We start from the raw sequence: 18,946 nt of genomic DNA on the forward strand, positions 1-18,946 counted from the left end.
CCCCAGCTGCCTTTCGTCTCTTGCCCTCTCCCAGCCCGCCCTGCCGTTTGCCGTTCTCCTCGGCACACGGTGCTGCCATGCCAGCCACCAGCGCGGAGAGCCAAGGAGAAGCGGACGGCTGGGAGGGGGGAGGAAGGGGAAACCCTGGGATTAGGACTTCACTGTTGCATCCCCCAGGAGCAAGGACGAGACACTTCCCCCCCGCAACAGCCTCTCATTAGAGAAGCAGGAACTTTCCTCCGCCCCTGCGAGCAGCCAGGGAGTGGATGCGAGCGAGGAGAGGGGATTTCATGGGATTGCATCCGTCCAGCCCCCCCGCCCCCGTTATTTCTTCTCTAAATGACGAGTAAAGACCCCCGCTGTGCTCCCTCCTTCACTTACCTGTCTGAAGTGATCCTTAACGTCCTCACACCCAGCGGGACCCAGGGGCAGCCAGGCAGCACAGGCTCGCTTCTGAATCCACTTCGCCTCCTTAGGTGCAAGAACCAGGACCAAAACCAAACCCCAGCGCTGGAAAATCTCGGCGGGTCAGCCTGCACAAGGGGGCTGCGCCAGCCCACAGCCGCGCGCGGTTCGGTTCCTCTCTCCGCCTTCGCAGCTCGGCTTGCGGGGAAGGCTCCTCTCCCCCTTCAAAGCAAAGCAAACCCAGCCCAACTCCCTCGATCAGACAGGACGAAGCAGGGGGGGGAAAAAAAAAAACCCTAAACACTCCCGGCAGCTTCCTCTTCTTCAATGGGAGCGTCCGCTCTTTTCCTTCACCTCCCTGCAGCCCCTCCGGGGCGAGGCGGGCACGGCCGTGCCAAGGCGAGGGGCTCTCCCGGGGCCCTGCCAGGGGAGGAAACTTTCAGGGGCTGCTGAAGCAGTCGCAGCCGGGGTGGGGGAGGAGGAGAAGAAGGAGGACGGCTCCTGCCAGGGCTGGCAGGCACACACCAGCAAGTCCGGCAGCAGCAAGGAAAGGGGAGGGAGGGAGGGATAAATGGAGGGGGGAAATAAATGCACCACGCGCACACAAAAATCAATCAGCCACTGACTCCTCGGTGGTTAGCAGCTGGCAACCAGGCACCCGCAGCCCTTCCCGCAAGCCCCACCAGCTTCTCCCAGCCAGGCTGCTGCCTGGTCTGACAATTACCGCCCGCTACACTGGAGACAGGCAGGCGGCTATTAACCCCTTTCTCCCCGGCCTGCCCACTTCTTCGGGAAGGAAGGAAGCAAGCGCGGCGTCGGCGGCTGGGGCTGGTGCAGTTTGCACCGGAGTCCAACGCAACCCCGCATCCCTTCGAATAGCGGCGCCAAAGCATCCCCAGCTTCGCCTCCTCCAGCTTCTCCCCCTCCCCCCCCCCCTTTTAAAGGCGGCTAAGAGAGATTGGCCTCTGCCTTCGCCACCGCGCCGCCTAAAGCCAGCTGGGATTGGCGAGCGGCTGCCGCCTTGACGTTTCTAAATGTTGACTGCGGCTCTATAGCGGGTTAGACGGTAGCAGGTGGAACGCTCAGCTGGTAAAGAGGAGGGGTGAGGGGTGAGGGGAGGGAAAGACCCAGCCAGTTTTCGCAGCCATTTCCAAGGCTGGGCAGGGGGCAGCGCTGGCGGGGGCAGGGGAGCTGCTGGGGTTGCACCTGGCTAAGCTTGTCCTCGCCGTCCTCCGCTGCTGCCGGGAGGAGAGGACGGGTTTAGCCCTCCCAGGGGGCCGGAGTCAGAGGCGCGATTGCGAAGTAATCGTTCAAAAGGCTACTTTGCATCCCTGGGCAACAGCGGGTGGGGTCCGGTTCTCCCTGTCTAGACTCCGAGTGGGTGGGCGCGCTCCCCGCCTCCAGGCTGCAAGATGCGGCATGCAGTGATTAGAGTAAACTTCTGGTGGTTATTCCAAAGGGACGGACGGACGGACGGGTGGGTGGGTGTGTGGAGCGCACACACGCTCTGGCTCTCCCGCCGCTGTGGTCTTGACTTAAGCAGGGAGGGTGCTTGAAGTCTGCGGGTGGCAGCAAGTCCCTAGCGCGGGCAGCTGACTGGAGCTAAACTTTAGCGGGCAGACCCCGCCGCCAGGCTCGCTCTCCTCTCCTTCCCGCCCCGGCAGCAGGCAGGGCTTGCCCCTGCCGCCCGCCTTCAGTGCCCCCTTCGGCTAGTTGATGGCGACCCTGCTCAGAGGGAGGGGAGAGGCTGATCGCGGCCAGGGGCTGCTTTGGAAGCAAGCGGAGGCCGGATGTGAAAGGAGACGGTCCTCGCCGTGGGGCGAATGCACGTTTCAAGGGAAGCCTTAACTGCTGGTGAGACTAGGAGGAGCAGCCGCAGCCGAGGGACCTGGAGGAAAGCTTCTCTCCCAGGGGTTTGACTTCCAGAGGGGGAGGCTGCTGCCGCCCTGGGCATGAAGTCAGTCACAACGGGGGCAGGGAGCTGGGGGCCAAAACCCAAGCAGGCAATGTACCAGGAGAACCAGGCCGTGTAACTGACGATCATTGCGTTGCTTCCATCACGGAGTTGCCATTACCATACCGCGGAAGGGATTGTGTGCGCAAGATGTGACGCCAGCGTGTCTCTTCCCAGCATCAGCCGGCAATTTGTGGACAGAGTTGCGGGGAAGCACTTAGCCAGCCCCTCCAAGCTGAGGGTGAGTGCTGTCAGCTACAGCCACCGGCGAACCAGGGGAAACCAGCAGCGCTTTAAGTAACAGCTCCGAAGAGAAGGAAGAAAGCAGCAAAGCTCCCAGCGGCTTTTAAAAATCCTGGATAACTGCTATTGAAAAACTCGAGCGGGGACATTTGGAAGTTGACTTTTTCCAAGATCTGGAGTTGGACCCGGCTCATTGTAGCAAGAAGGGCTTCACCTGCGTGTCCTTCAACTAGACTTGTTCAGTTTTAACAGCCCTGCCCCATCTCCATTTTGAACAGGGAAATGCTTGCTTACAAAATGAATTGTTTAATGTTAATGAGTTGTGTGCAAGTCACTCACCCTAAAAAACTGGAGGTCTGATTAAACTAAGATTTCTACTGCAGTCTACGCTCATCCTGAGAAAGGGTTGCCACCAGTTGTTCTTTGCTATGGAGTGGTCTGAAATATCATCATTTAGATGCCATAAGATCTTGCAGCTCCATTTCCTCCTCGGTCTGACACTTGTCTCAAGATGAAGACACTCCCCCTTGGGGTTCTCACAGGCAAGGCGGTTTAACTTCTCCAAGACTAGTACCACTGTTTCTGCCGCTTCCTCTTCTGCAGATTCTAACCTAGTAACTTGCAATATACATTTACATAAACGTTTCTTTAAAAGAACTAAAGCGATAATAATATTCCTTCAGGAGGATTACTAAGCAACTGCTGTTCTTGGAAGTGCACACTTAATTCCATATGCATGATTAGAGCTGCTTATATAGCACCTTTAGGAAGATTTCCAGGAAAGATTCTTCAATCATTAGTGAAACCCAGTTGATTGGAGTGGTACTTTACAGGCAAAGTGAAGGAATCAGAGAAATTGGCAGATTACATCTTTAGGAAAAAACCAGGCACATTTCAGGAGTTTCTTCTACTCGCTAATTAGGAACAGTGATTGTACCTTACATTCTTTATTTACACATACCCAGTAGTTGAATAATAAAAGGTTAGCTGCTCTCTCCTTTACTCCTGAGCCTAAATTAATCAGCACTCCTTCTCCCCCCACCCCTTTAAAAACAAAAAACTCTAATATTCTATCAAAGGGGCCATGATCAGTAGTGTTTCATGGCTGCTTGTAGCTCTGAAAGTTGGATGAAGGGTGCACTGGTGTCTTTCAACTTTCAAAACACCAGTATAATGTGCTTCTCTGAAAAGAAGACCTCTGAAAATAGAGACAATAGTTGCACAAGATTTTTTTTTTTTAAATCAATCCATTTAGTTAAAACAGTGCAAGATAAGTATGGACACACTTAAGTCAGTTTGCAACTAGTTATTAGCTACTTAGCTTAACATGCCAATTATATAAACTGAAAGGAAGATGTAAAGAAAAAATATGTATTCCTTTTTAGGAACCAAATGGCTGTTTTGGCGAAAAAGCTACAATAAAAGCGTGAGCTGTAGTTTCCTTCACCATCACAGATAAATAGCAGTTTTCTTCTTGTAGTGAAAAGTTTTTGCAAGGTAAGAAGTAATTGTTAATTACTAGCCAGGGCAGCTTTAGTGATAAGAAACCACATTTCCTTTCCTTTCAACAGAAGCTCCTCCTTCACCTGCTATAGTCACCACCACCCACAGTACTATACCTGATGTCTTCTTCTGCCTCTCAGCCTGTGGGTGCGAGGCTGCAGAATAAGGTCTCTGATACAGCCAACAATCTTTGGCACATGATAAACAAGTAGTGAAAGGCCTGGTTTTGACCCTGGCTCCAGCTGTCTTTGCACTAATCTACACATCAATGAAAGAAAGCACAACAACTAATCCAAAAGCAACTGTCTAAAAAAGTTTTTAAAGGTCTTTGAATATAATAGAGAAAAACAGAATGGGATTATACATATTTATAATAATAATCATGAAGACTCATGTTACAAACTCTGCAAAAGAAAAAGCCACAAATGGTGGTTGGTAGCATATTACTTGTAAAAAGGAAGGTTTTAATTGTCTTCCTGTGGGCCTACATTTGCAAGAGTGACTTGTGAATTTAGGTACCACAATTTTTGGCTACTTAATTTGAGATGCTTTAATGGGTCCTCAGTTCCCAACCTCTGAAATTAAGGCTCCATTAAAGGTATATCAAGTTGGGTACCCAAAGTCACTAGTAAATTTTGAAAATTATGGGCACAGTTCTTAAATGTATAATTTCTAGTTAAAGAAAGTGCCTAAAAAAGTTGCTGCAGTTTTAGTGCAATCCTGATAACAGAGAGAAGTGGTTGTTCTAAAGGATTGCACTGATGTTTTGAGACTGGATGGAAACTGAATACTGTATATGGATGTGTGTATGATTCGCCAGTTAAGTGAAATTTTTCTGAAGCTTTACAAAACAGCAAGACAAAGTACTCTTTTTACTCCAAGAAGTGCACTGACAAAAAGATAAATGGAAGCCTCTTTTAGAGGCTTCCACCTCATGAATGTTCCTCTAAGTGGGAGATAAAGCAACATAACTATAGATAGACTGAGTTACCAAGTGCTAAAAAAGAAATAGCAGAGTTCTAAGTAAGGCTATCACTTTGCCCAAGAGGGTTATTCTCTGAAAGAAACAAATGGTACAATTGAAATTTACAAAATAAATCTCTTTAAACTTTTCATTAACATAGCGATTGCAAACCAAAAACCAGAAGTTGAAGGGTTAACCAGAGAAAACAGAATCATTTGTCTTATAAAGGAATAGAAAAGCTGAATCTTGCTGTACAACTCCATTACATCTGATTAGCCAACACCTATAGATAAACCAGACTGATTCATTACATGGATCATAAGAGAATTTTTGCAGTACTACATGTTGAAACTTGAAATGTTTTGATTTATCAGTAGGAGATGTTTGGCTTTCAAAAGAGGTGGGGAATTTGAAGAACAGCTGGAGTCTGATCACTGCTGAAATTATTCATGCAGGTCTCGATGTAAAAACCATTAAAGTCAATGGCATTCTTTCCATTCACTTCAGTGGGCTTTGGATCAGCTTCTCTGACATCATTTTGAAAGGGCCCCATCAGGCCTATAATTGGAGAAGGAGTCCTTTAAATATAGTTTCACTGCACCAATACTCATACTGAATGTAAAGTCTGTTATAGGGAAACCATCCTATACTATGTGTGAACTGAAACTACAGAAGAAGTGTAGCTACTTTTAGAAATATAAAGGGTACTATTTTGCATTTATCTTGTATCATTATTAAAAACATACAAATCAATTTTCCCTGGGGTCCGATTGGCAGAGACCCTGGTTTTGTGGATTCTCTGCAACTTGATGTCTTTAAATTATGATTCAAGGATTTCAGTAACTCAGCCAGAGGTTATAGGTCTATTACAGGAGTGGGTGGCTGAGGTTCTGTGGCCTGCAATGTACAGCGGTCAAACTAGATCATGATGGTCCCTTCTGGTCTTAAAGTCTATGAATCAAACACAGGAAATTAGGAAATGATCCTTGAAACTCCATTCAATTACAAAGAAACACTCATTTAGTACATTCAAAGCGCATCTACATTTGATGTACTTATTTTCTGATCTGTCTTTTATGAATGCCTTCCTCTTCTCTCCATTCCAGCACAGTGAGGCTATCCATACAGGGTCTCAGAATTTTCACTTCTTTCCTCCCACCCCCGGCCTCCACCTTCAATAGAAATCCTTTGGATTTCTACAATGCATGTAGTTTTATGAGCCTTTTAAGACACAGACTGTGCATACAGTTCCCTTGCTTGGTTTCCCCCAAACTTTGAGGGGGGAATTACATTTTTTTTTTGGCAGCTAGGAAGTATCAATATTAAACTGAGCCACAATCTGAAATTTACAATTTTAGCATTCATTTTGCATATAACTGTAAAAAAAACAAAAACAAAAAACCACCCAGTCAAATGAACAGAAGTTAAAAAATAGAATACACACTGTAGAGCTGGTTAAGAATTATGATGCTTTATGGAAAAAAGTTGAAATTCTGCACGTTCAACAAATTTTGGCCAACTATACAAGTTGGTTGAAAAAGAGGAACTTAATAAAACCCTCTTAAGATTTATTGTGAAGTGTGTCAAGAATTTGGAAAATGTGGGCTAATTCTAGCCTACAGAACTATTTCTAGCTAGATATATTAATTGAAATAAAAGTTAAGGATTAGGGCTCATTTTTCCCAGACAATTTTTTGTGATACCACTAATAATTTAGATCAGAAGTTCCATCTTCTCTTTATTCTTGGATCACTATTTGAGTCACAAGCTAACTGACCGGATTAGAGGTTGGGAAGCAAGTTGTGGAGGAGAATCTAGGATTGTTGTATTTGAGTTAAGATAGCCAGTACTTTCTCTCAAATTAAGTCTACTCAATTTGGGTAAAATCCACTCTCCCCCCCCCACCCCCACATTGTATTAGATAGCTATGCAAATAGACCAAGAATGGAATGGAATTAAATCTCCTCAAACCGAGGGCCAGGATACAGGGACGATGCACAGGCTGCTTAGACGCTATTCCAGTTTATAGATTGGGATAGCCATTAGAAATAAGATTTTGTCCTCCATACAAGAAATGAAGCCCTGAATCTGCTGACAGTCTAATAAATAAAAGGCAAAAGAGACAGTGTGGCTGCAGGCGTATTTGCTGTAGTAGCAGGGCATGGGGGAAGCATGCAAGCGCCCCCCACATACCTCAATATCAGCAAGATTTATTGGCATGAGAGATAAACGCTGATATTTACCTTAGGCTGCTATACTAAATTATGATGCTCAGCAAAGTAAATAATTAGTACTATATTCTATGTATGGTTACATAGATTTTGAGTATCACCAATCAGAAATAGGTGGAGTCTATTCATTATAGCCATGGGTTTAAGTTGTTTTTGTTGTTTTAACTATTCTATCATTATAAATGGAAGGAAAGGAAGTTTCATGAAAAACCAGTCATCCCCAATACCCTATTTCTGAATTCTGATGTTAATATTACCACACACTTCACTTTGATCACCTCAGAGGTAAAACCAGGAGCATATCAAACCGTTCTCAGCAATCAGTTATTTTCTTCCATGCAAACATAATGTTGTTTGTTTGTCTGCTTGCTTTGGTTTTGTTTGTTTTTATTTGGAAACTAGATTATAGGAAAGAACTAAATAATTTCATTTCAAATAATCACCTAGAAGGAAGAGCTAATGAAAGAGAACTTCTGTTCTTTTATCATTTTGAATTTGTCATATATTATATAGAAAAATCCAATTACCTAGGTTTTCAGGCCATTTCCTGATGTGCATCTTTTTCCTGTTTAAAATGACAGAAGGGTCTAGATTGTATGCATCTCTTTTACATGCAGTTGGTTCACTAGCTATTTGAATACGTCCTCTTCTCTGCTTGTTCAGTTATTGGGGAGTTTATTTCTAGATTAGGACCTTATCAAAATACAAGCCCTCTTTTTGATTGACACCCAAGGATTCAAAATTAAGTATTCCTACATAACTCTTACGGCTTTGTCTAGAACACTCAAAGTACTGACCAGAGCTTTTATTATTTCATTTCTACAGGCCACATGTTAAGATCAATAAAGAGATATTTTCACCTATGTTCAGGTTAATAGAAAAAAATTGTTTATTGTGGTCATTATCTACATTCATTCCACTGGAGGTTTATGCAAACATTGATGGTAGAATATGGCCTCCTAGAAAGCCTTCAGTTGCTATAAGTAACAGATTCTTAGAGCTAAATTTCATATGAATGTAAGTAAACCTGATATTTTTAAATTAATATTTTCAAGGCTTGACTCACCGCTGCATTACTCCAGTTGTATGCAGCTTAACTTCACTGAAATCAATAAAGTCATCCCAGTGTAAAACTGGAATAGTTAAGCAGCAAGTTAGGCCTTAAGTATTTCAATTATTGTTTTCTCCCCTATGATTACAGATTGTTCACACTATTCTAAGTCACAGTATGTAATCATTCCACTGATCCAAAGATTGATATAGATAACAGAACAATTTACAGCTAATTTTGGAACAGATGTTGCTAAGCTTTCTATAGTGCACCTAAAACAAGGATTAATTATTTTTATAGATTTTAAGTGAACAGCAACAAATAAAATCCATTATTTTGAAGAGTTATTATGGTTAAGAAACACTATGACTGATACTGGAGGAAAAAATAGGATGGAGGTTTGAGTTGGGTATTGGGAGTCAAAAGTTATGGGTGTTTCTATTGTGAGACAATACTTGCATTTACATTCTCTGCGGACTTGCTATGTGACTGGAAAAATCCTGGAAAAATCTGTGCCTTAGTTTATCAACCTATAAAATGAGAAGAATCCCAACTATCTCACAATTCAGGGAGACATGAAGCTTCATTGTATACTTGTAGCTTTCTCAAGAACATTGACTTGTAATCAGAAGAGAAATTTAAAGAATTAGAAAACACTGGCAAAAACAAAAAAAACTCAATTAACTGATCTTCACTAATGGCTGTATTACCTCAAATTAGACTATATTCAAGCTTTTTTTTATTATTGTTGTGTTGATGGTATTTTAAAGTTCTGTTAAATAAGACAAGATCTATACAATATTCTTTCCAACCTAGAATGTACTCCACCAAAATCCATGGCATAAACTTTGTGCTGAACTATTCATATGGAACTATATGCATCAAGGTCTTCCACAGAGACACAAAAGGGTTGTAAAGAATGCTGAAGGCCAAAATCATGCATCACATGGCAATGGATGACCCAGAATGTGGATTTCACCTAGTATATCTGCATGGTAACATCCCACACTGCCAGTCCTACAAAACTATTACTCAAGTTACAGAATCTGTATGCTGTGAATCCCCTCAACGTGATTGTCAGAATCAAATTTGACAAGTTCATCTGTGTTCTACCAGGAGATACCAAATGATGATAAAGAAAAAATAAAATGTGGGTGTGTGTTTTTGGTTTTTTTGCAGTTCCGCAACTGGAAGCCAGACGGTGTTACTTGGGCTGATAAAAGACGAAGACAACATATCTCTGCCTTTACTCTGTTTCTGTATTTCCAGCTATTGCTCTGGATGTGAAAGCCCATCTGTTCTCATACTACCTACCATATACGGTACTTTTTGGGACACAAGTTTGATGAAAAAACAGCAGCTGCAAATTGTAATCAAACATGCATCTGCCAACAGTCACAAATACAACAACACACTTAGACAACAAGGGTCCATAGTGCTGAATATCCATGGCCACATTGTATGGTTTTATTCAAGGCTTCCAAAAAGCTCCACAAGGTTATTAATGTGCTGCATCCAGGTTAATTGTGGATGACCGTATGGCCTCCCCAAATCCATGGCCAGGGTATGTCCCCTGCTGACATCAAGTGCAATCTTCAGGGCTTGATAGACCAGAACTTCATCTCTGAGGTGGGCTATATGACCAGAAAGAGCCAGTCAGCAGTGACCAATGACGACTTCACTCTCTTGAGGCCAGTTCTCAATACACTCCTAGCACTGATTTAAAAAACAAAAACAAAAACCAAAATAACTTATGCCCAATATGAAATGTCACTAGGCTTCTAATGTCTTGTTTAAGCAACATCTGTTTCAGATCTGTATAAGACACAGGTCTGATAAATCCATAGTTTTGTATATAAATTTCACCATCTTTTGGTTCCAGTCAATGCAAGTCCTTCACGGCTGTAGCTGCTAAACCAACTCTCCTTAGAATGTCTTGCTTGTTGTACTTATTTGATGACAATTACGGCATAGATAGATAGATGAAATCATCTACTACGTCCTCGGTTTGTCCAGCAGCACAGATGTCTTGTACCACGCCCAAGAAAATCTTACCCCAAGAGCAGCTGTCACATGCTGGTAACTCTTTAGTGTCTCTATATGAGGTCATTTGCATCCCAGACAGAGGATGTCATCTGCATAATCCAGGTTGGTAAAAAAAGACAAACTGACAGTTATACTAGTAATTGAGGAGATATGACCTCATTTAGGATTAGTAACTTCCAGGAGGCAAATCTGGTGGATTCTCTCAAATCGGTCATGGACACCATTGGCCCTATGGAGTTCAGCCTAAAATGTGTACCACATTTTATTGAATGTCCCTTGATTCACGCCATCTCCTTGGGACATGGGAGATGTAGAGCAGGGATTTTGATTTGGGAACATCATCCACCACCCCAGAATCCCTTCTGCATGAAGCAGATAGTTCTGAGGTCAAAGCTCACCCTCCAAAAATGTGGTCAAGCTGGATATTTTCCCTTCTCTGCTAGGTCCCCTGTTGGCCTTTGCTCATAACCCTGGCCCCATAGAATTTGAGTGGACCCTATCTTAAAGAACTTATTACATTTAAAACATGAGCTTTGTCTCCTCTTTGCAGATCTTACCAATATTAAGGAACTTTTGCAGTCCTTTATTATTGAGAATGTGTCTGATTTCTGGTTGATGAAAAATACAGAAAACTGCTGAAGCATTTTTGGGAATGAGCATGGCATCTTGCATTCAGATAAATGCATTATAGTAGTCTACAGTGCAGACTATTATTTCTAACCAATTGTCTTCCAAGATGCCTCATTGAAGATCAAATCCATGTTGTATTTGAACAACAAAAACAAAAGGTTTGGGATTATTCCAGTGTGAAAAAAAGCTGAAAGATCTCTTAGCTGGTGAAACATTTTTTTTAAAATTTCCTTCCAAATATTATAAAACCCAGATGGAAGCCACCTTTTTGTGGTTAAGTCACTCAGATTAAGATTTTTTAGGAAGTTGGATGATAAGATTTGCTATCAGCACCTGATTATGCGTATGGAAGTAAACAATTATCCTCACACCCAATGTCTGTCTACCATGAACTCCCCCCATGAGAAGCTCACCAGTTCTACAGATTTTGTATACCTTACATCCCCCCTCTCATTTCCCTGTTATCTGTTGTTCTGCATCGATTAAAGGATGATTTCTTGGCTTGGTGATTTGACTACTATTTACTGTATAAGAAGTTGTGACTTGAAAGAATTAGGTTCAATAAAATATATAAAGTAACTTTTTAACCCTCTCTAAGCAGGCTATTTCACGTTTCATAAGGTAATAAAGCACTCTCTCAAAGAATTATGAAAGGCAATCAATAAAACTGTATATGGACTACATAAGATCAGTTTTTTAGGTCTACATATCTAAGTAAGATTTGAAAATAGGATTTAGATGCTTTTGAAAACATTACCCAAAGTGACTTGCCCAACATCATACAAGGAATTTTTGACAGAGTAGGAAATTGAACCTGGATTTCCCGAATGCCATGGTAGCACCTTAGTCACTGGATCATCCTCCCTCCAGGTTGAACATAGAGGGAAAGGAAAATTTCTCTTTACATGTGTCACATTAGGTAAACATTGAAATGGGGGAAAAACACGAGAAGCTGGTATAAGACAGGACAAGGAGGACACTTGCACTAAATGCAAGTTTAAGTTAATAAATTTGGCTAGGTAACAGGAACAGATATATTAGGGATTGTGTGTATGTATATTCAATCAACAACTAAAGCTACTCCCCACATCAATAGAAAATCTAAGACAAACAGAAAAAGAAAGAGTACAGAGAAAGATATGGTTCTGTTTGCTTTAAGTTTCGTAGTTTGTAACACAATTTTTGTTCCTACCTAGCAGGGCTTTTAGGAGTATCTGTCTTGGTTTACAATTTTCATTTTGTAATCTTTATAAATTTTATATTCTGCCAGTAGACTTTGCTGTTATTTAAGATATTTGGAACTAGATATGGAGACTTTGGCATGGTTAAGCATGGTTGAGAGACTTGCAGATAAGGAACCTAATTCTGAACTCAGAAAAGCACAATCAGAAATGGAGTGGGTCGCCAGTTCACACAAAGGAAATAGCAAGTTCCTCCTGTATGAGCAATGCTTCAGACAGATGGGAAAAGGCCAATGCGGGGAGAACCATAAGATCAGAAGAGGACTACGTTTGATTACATCTGTCCATTAATTAGAACTGACTTTCAATGACAATTTTAATAAAATATTAGTACTGAAAGACACGAGGAGATCTTAGCACTAAAGTGATAGCAAGTTCATAAGCATCATCATAGTTCAGAGAACGATGCAGTCTAAACTACCGTGCAATAGTTGACTTCATTTCCAGTATGATATTAAAACAGCAAACTACTGTCTGTCTTTAGTAGTAAATTATTACATTCATTATGTTCGCTCTTCCTGGACATACACAATTCAATGTTAGCAATGCAGACTGGCAATGTGGGTTTGAGAGAAAGAAGTATCTGGAAGGTGGGTGTGGTAGCGATCTGTTTGTCCTTTGCTATGCCAGTAGAACAAATTGATAAATTAAACAGTAATAAGTCACCAGGACCAGACGGTATCCACCCAAGAGTGCTAAAAGAACTCAAATGTGAAATTGCAGAACTACTAACAGTAGTATGCAACCGATTATTTAAATCAGCTTCTATACCAGATGACTGGAGGATATCTAATGTGATGCCACTTTTTAAAAAAAGGCTCCAAAACCAATCACAGCAATTACAGGTTGGTAAGCCTAACTTCAGTACCAGACAAATTGTTTGAAAATATAGTAAAGAACAGAATTATAAGACCCATAGATGAATACAATTTATTGCGGAAGAGTCAAAAGAAAGCTTTGACAAAGTCCCTTACCAAAGGTTCTTAACCAAAGTAAGTCATCATGGGTAAGCGAGAAGGTCCTCTCTTAGATCAGTAACTGGTTACAAGATAGGAAATAAGGGAAGGAATAAATGGTCAGTTTTCGGATTGGAGAGAGATAAATAGTGATGTCCCTCAGGGGTCTATACTGGGACCAATACTGTTCAACATATTCATAAGTGATCTGGAAAAAGGGGTAAACAATGAGGTGGCAAAATTTGTAGATGATACAGAACTACTCAAGATAGATAAGTCCAAAGCAGATTGCGAAGATTTACAAAGGGAACTCTCAAAATTCAGTGAGTGGGCAGCAAAATGGCAGATGAAATTCAATGTCGATAAATGCAAAGTAAGTCCTATTGGAAAATAGAATCCCAACTATGAAATGGAGTCAAAGTTAGCGGTTACTACTCAAGAAAGATATTGGAGTCATTCTCTGAAAACATCTACTCAATGTGCAGTGGCAGTCAAAAAAGCTAACAATGTTGGGAATCATTGGGAAAGGGATAGATAAGAGAAAATATCATATTGCCTCTTTATAAATTCATAGTATTCCCACATCTTGAATACTGCATGCAGATCTGGTTGCCCCATCTCAAAAAAGATGTATTGGAATTGGAAAAAATACAGAAAAGGGCAACTAAAATATTAGGGGTATGGAAAAGCTTCCATATGAGGAGACATGAATAAGACTGGGAAAAAGAGACAACTAAGGGGGGATATAATAGAGGTCTATAAAATCATGGTTGGCATGGAGAAAGTAAAGGAAGTGTTATTTACTCTTTTGCATAACACAAGAAGTAGGGGTCATCAAATGAAATTAATAGGCAAATGAACAAAAGGAAGTATTTCTTCACACAAAACACAGTCAGCCTGTGGAACTCCTTGCCAGGGGATGTTGTGAAGGCCAAGACTATAACAGGGTTAAAAAAAAGAACCAAGTAAGTTCATGGAGGACAGGTCCAGCAATGGCTATTAGCCAGGATATGCAGGGATTGTTGTTTGCCAGAGGCTGGAATAGGCAAGAGGAGATGGATCACTTGATGATTACCTGTTCTGTTCGTTCCCTCTGAAGCACCTGGCATTGGCCATTGGTCAGAAGACAGGATACTGGGCTAGATGGACCATTGGTCTGACCAAGTATGGCCATTCTTATGTAGAGAGAGAAGAGACAGTACAATGACAATTCAGTTACTAGTATAAAGGACTGAAGGGTTTCTGCACTGAGATAATACCAGGCACTATAAAACTGAATTTTATAACATACTGATGAACAGAACTGTGGCCCAGATATTCAAAGGTATTTAGATACTGAACTGCCATCGAACTCAGTGATATGCCTCAAAACATTTGAGGATCTGGTCCTTTGTTCTTGTAATGTGGGCTCAGTACTTCATCTACACCCAGTGCTGTAGAGAAAGGAAAACCTTCTCCTTCCCCGCAGGTCATGCCAGTGTTGTACTGTTATTGGAGTGGCTAGGATGTTTCTGTGTCTCAGGACATTGTGGGAGCACCACCATTGTGACATCTGCAAAAATTCTGGAATAAACCTCAGCTATGAGGCTTGCACCAAGCCTGACAATTACACTATTTCATACAAAGCAAACAGGCTATGAAAGACATGTCATCTAACAGACTTCAACCCACCCACTCGCCAAGCACTTTGTTTCACGGGAATGAAACAATGCAAGTCTGCGTCAGCATAAGTAATGCTGACAACATTAATCAGAAATGACACATGCATTTATATTGACAAACCCATCGTTAGGGCAAAGGAAGACTCATTTTCCCCAAATGAGTTAGCACTCAGTGACACTGACTAATGTAATTTAATGAGTCTATTAGTACTCATTTTCAATGACTCATACTCCCCAGTCTTCTCTTCATAGGGTATCTTTGCAAGTCCTTATGAATGATGTCAACAGAAAGCAAGCCACAATTAAAAAAAAAAATATATTGTGGTTGTTGACAAAGAAGCCCGCCTACAACAATCAAGAAAATAAGGTGTTTGGTTTTTTTTTCAGATCACCCTTGGAGGGAAAAATAATGTGTGTTTCATAGATAGAGTAGATTTTGTGCCTTTAATTTCATTTCCAGCATAGTGTGGTCAAGTGACATTTGTGAGAAGATCTACAAGTTCACCATGATCAGATGTCAGATATTGAACTTCAGTTATAGGTTGGATAGAATAATGGTAAGCCGAGATGCAGCATAAGCTATAGTATTTAAGCTACTGATACTTCTAAAAGAATAGAAGTATACATGGTAAAAAAAGGTGGTTTTGGTCATACAAATTAGTTGTAGTTTCCTGCTTACTGTATTGGTAAAAAAGACTAAAGTACAAAGTTTGAGAAACAATAATATTGCTGCTGATGCAAAAGAACAAGTCATGGAGACAATGTGACCATTTGCACACTTTTAATATAGTCTTTACATGGCCTAGTATTTGAGCCCAACAAACGGTTTTCTGATACTGTCGTACTAGAAGTGCAAAATACAAATGGTATTGAATTTGGTACTGGACTTCATTCAAGATATAATACTAAGAAATCATTGAACACTGCATTGCTACTGATATGTAGCAGAAGAAAATCTACTAACACATTGAAGAAAACAATGGTAAGTGAATTCTACTAATTGTTGAGTCACATTTAAGGTAAACAATGAGAGCTGTGTTGATAATGAGATTGGTTGAAGTGATAAACAGAAAGAATCCTGCTACTGTGTATTTTAGATCTAAATTAAGTTGAGAGAGAGATAGTACAATACTTCAACAACTAGTTGAGTACTCCAGTGTTATTGATTTCATGAGCCATACATGAAAGAAAATCATATCCTATTCCTGAATGATATAGCTAACGTTATGCTCCATTATGCTTGGCTGAACAAAACAGGTGTTGCTCAAAGTCTACAGAGGTATCCAAACACAATTTGTACTTTCTAAATCAGAGTTAGCAGTTGGTGAATTAGTATTGAAAGCAATTGTAGTCAAATTATTTGTATGGCTAGGACTGTATTCAATTTACAATTGATCTCAGCTAAATGTACATCAATTCTGGAAGTGAACTGAAAAATTCAAAGAAGAATTGACCATATTTTACACACGATGGATGCAATGAGCAACAGCAACAGATCATCATTTCATAGGGCACTGTAGAATGGATTCTTAAAACAATTGTTAAAGCAATTTCTGTTGGACCTTGCAGCTATGTACACCACTCTGTAAGCCAACATTAAGTTCAGAAATGTTTCAATGAAAAGCTACATCTATTGTTTATGTTGACAACTCATTCATCACTTTCAGATTTATTGAGACAGTGGAAGAGTGGCCTGGGAAGAAAAAAAAAAAAGAAAAGAACAATGAAGTAACTTCACCACTCATGAGTACTGCAGCCCTCAAACTCAAAAGGCATAAAGCTCAAAAAGGACAATGCACCAGCCACCAGGTATTGGCTCTCTCTTTTATATCTATATCCATATATGGATTAATTGTGTCAGAGGGCCTAGTGATTTGAGGAGTCTCAATTTTTGGGAACATCCTGGAGACACCTTAAAGAAACCTGATTTACACTAAGTGCTGAACATCAACTCTCTGAAAACATTACGCCCTTTTAAAGTTGTCTCAAATTGGGTGCCAAAAAGACAAGTCACCCAAGATCACTAACCATTTTTCAAACATTGGCCACACACACATAGCGAGAGTTGTGTCACAGAAAATTCATGGCATGGCATACAAGTTTTATAATCTCAAGTATGGGTAGTCACACTACCCACAGGTGTCAGCATTAAGAGGTATAAAAATCATCCCAATCACCTGATGCTAAATTCTTAATTCCACACCACATCATTGGGCATTCTACAATGGCATGTATGTTATGGGGGGGGGGGGGTGTGGGGGGGGGGGGAGAGAGAACTATTGGGGAATTTTTTAAAGAGTTGCATCTCTCTACCCGGAAGGACTAGAACAGTGCTAAAAAGAGTAGTAAAAGTTAATCTCGTTTTATCTACTTGTTCCAAATGAGGAGGAACCGGGAGGAGGCACTGGCTGGTTCTACCACATTGAAACAAAACCCTTGTGATCAAACTGCAAAAGACAAATGTAGGCATGACTACAGCCTTCACTGAGAATAAGTGAAACCAGTAACTACGGTGACAGAGACAAAATTTAAGGATCATTGAACAGAAATTTTAGAACATTTCTGCATGTGACTCTGGGTTCTAATCAAGTGAGATCTGTATTGCATGTCAGTCAGTCAATATTTGTTCTATTTTGTGATTTTTAAAAAAAATCACTTCTTATAAATTGCCACTAGGCCAGCAATATATGGCCACTGTATTTCTGGCCTATATATTGTGTTACAGTCCACTCCCACCTCCAATAGTAGTGGCCTATTCCTGGTTTTAAAAAAAAAGAAAAAAGTGAAAATATGGCTCTTTGCTGTGATGCAGTGCCCGGAGAAATTAAAGTCTGCTGCATAGAAATGGGTTTATGGTACCTGGATTTTCCCATGGGGGCTACTGAAATAATCTGTCTGATTATTCTGACTTTAGGATTTCTCAGGAAGGATACACTGAACAGTAGAAGGCAGCCCTAGTTATTACTGTGCTGTAGATCTATTGGAAGAAGACAATTCCCTCTGGAATGTACTAGTGTTGCATGAATACGAGGTCACATTTAATCTATTTCTCTTATGCAACAATAAGAAAAGGTACGAGGAAAGCAAGACAGCAAAACCACTATCAGTTTGCTTAATTGTCTGCCAAAGTTCATCAACAGGAGAAAGGGAGGTTAATTAGATCATGGCAACGAAGAGAGTCAGCCCTCTTCCATATATGCCCACTGTGCATGCACTGCTTATAAAAAATGGCAGTCAAGGGTAATTGTGTAACCTGCAGTCTCACCTTGTGAGACAGTAAAACAAATTCAGAAGCAGTTCAATATTCAACAGGAACTAGTGGAGAATGCAGTTAATTTAGCAAATTTCAACTATTTTGAATCACGATCTGTAAACTTGAGAACGGAAAGTGTTCTTTTCCGTTACAGCTCCAATTCAGCTTGCTGACTTACTCTTACACTGCGTGACCATTTTACAGTATAACAGGGCAGAATCCTGTCGTCCTTAGCAAGTCTTTAGGCTAACTTCCTACTGAAGAGTTCTACCCGAGTAAAAATTGCAGGACCTGGCCCTCATAAAATCTAATGAGATTTCTTGAAAACTCATTAAGGCCCTAATCTTGCAAAGATCTGCTTGCAAGAGTCTCATTGACTCCCAGACCAAAACAAATTCCAAAGGCCTCACGGCAGTGGGGAAGGCGTCCATGTTCTACTTTCGGCATTTTTCCACGAGCTGTGAACCATGTGGTCTCGAAAACTAAAGGCCCCAAGCCTTCTGGGGGCAGCGCCGCCACCCAACCAACCGTCGAGCCCCAGAGATTCCACCCCATCCCCGATTGGTGCATCTTTCCCTTCTGGGACGGCCTAAGCTCACTCCGATTGGCGGACAGTGCACCCTGCTCCTCCCCGTACCCTATCTGGGCCAATCCCATTCTCGGTGTGAAATGCACACCGATTGGCGGAGGGATTGCACCACCCGCTTCCGGTTAGGTGCCCATCTTGACCAGGAAGTCATAACCTGAGGAGGGACCGGATGTCAGGTGACCGGCTGGGGTGGAACTTTCGGTGACAGGGGCGGGGCTT

General features: G+C 41.5%; 1 protein-coding gene across 10 annotated transcripts in view; it reads right to left on the reverse strand.

Annotated features, from left to right (window-relative positions):
• LINGO2 (leucine rich repeat and Ig domain containing 2) overlaps positions 1–18,946 on the reverse strand; it is an 805,515-nt gene that overhangs the window by 660,744 nt on the left and 125,825 nt on the right. For 2 of the 10 annotated variants that reach the window (XM_067553190.1, XM_067553187.1), the window contains exon 1: positions 382–917. The exons of the other annotated variants lie outside the window; for them this stretch is intronic. The gene's annotated coding sequence lies outside the window, so the exon portion shown is untranslated. Of the gene's footprint in view, positions 1–381; positions 918–18,946 lie in introns of those variants that run through there. 10 annotated transcript variants of the gene reach the window in all.

The sequence above is a fragment of the Emydura macquarii genome, unplaced genomic scaffold, assembly GCF_026122565.2.
Source record: "Emydura macquarii macquarii isolate MOO-44397 ecotype Brisbane River unplaced genomic scaffold, CSIRO-AGI_Emac_v2 contig_1451, whole genome shotgun sequence".
NCBI lineage: Eukaryota > Metazoa > Chordata > Testudines > Chelidae > Emydura > Emydura macquarii.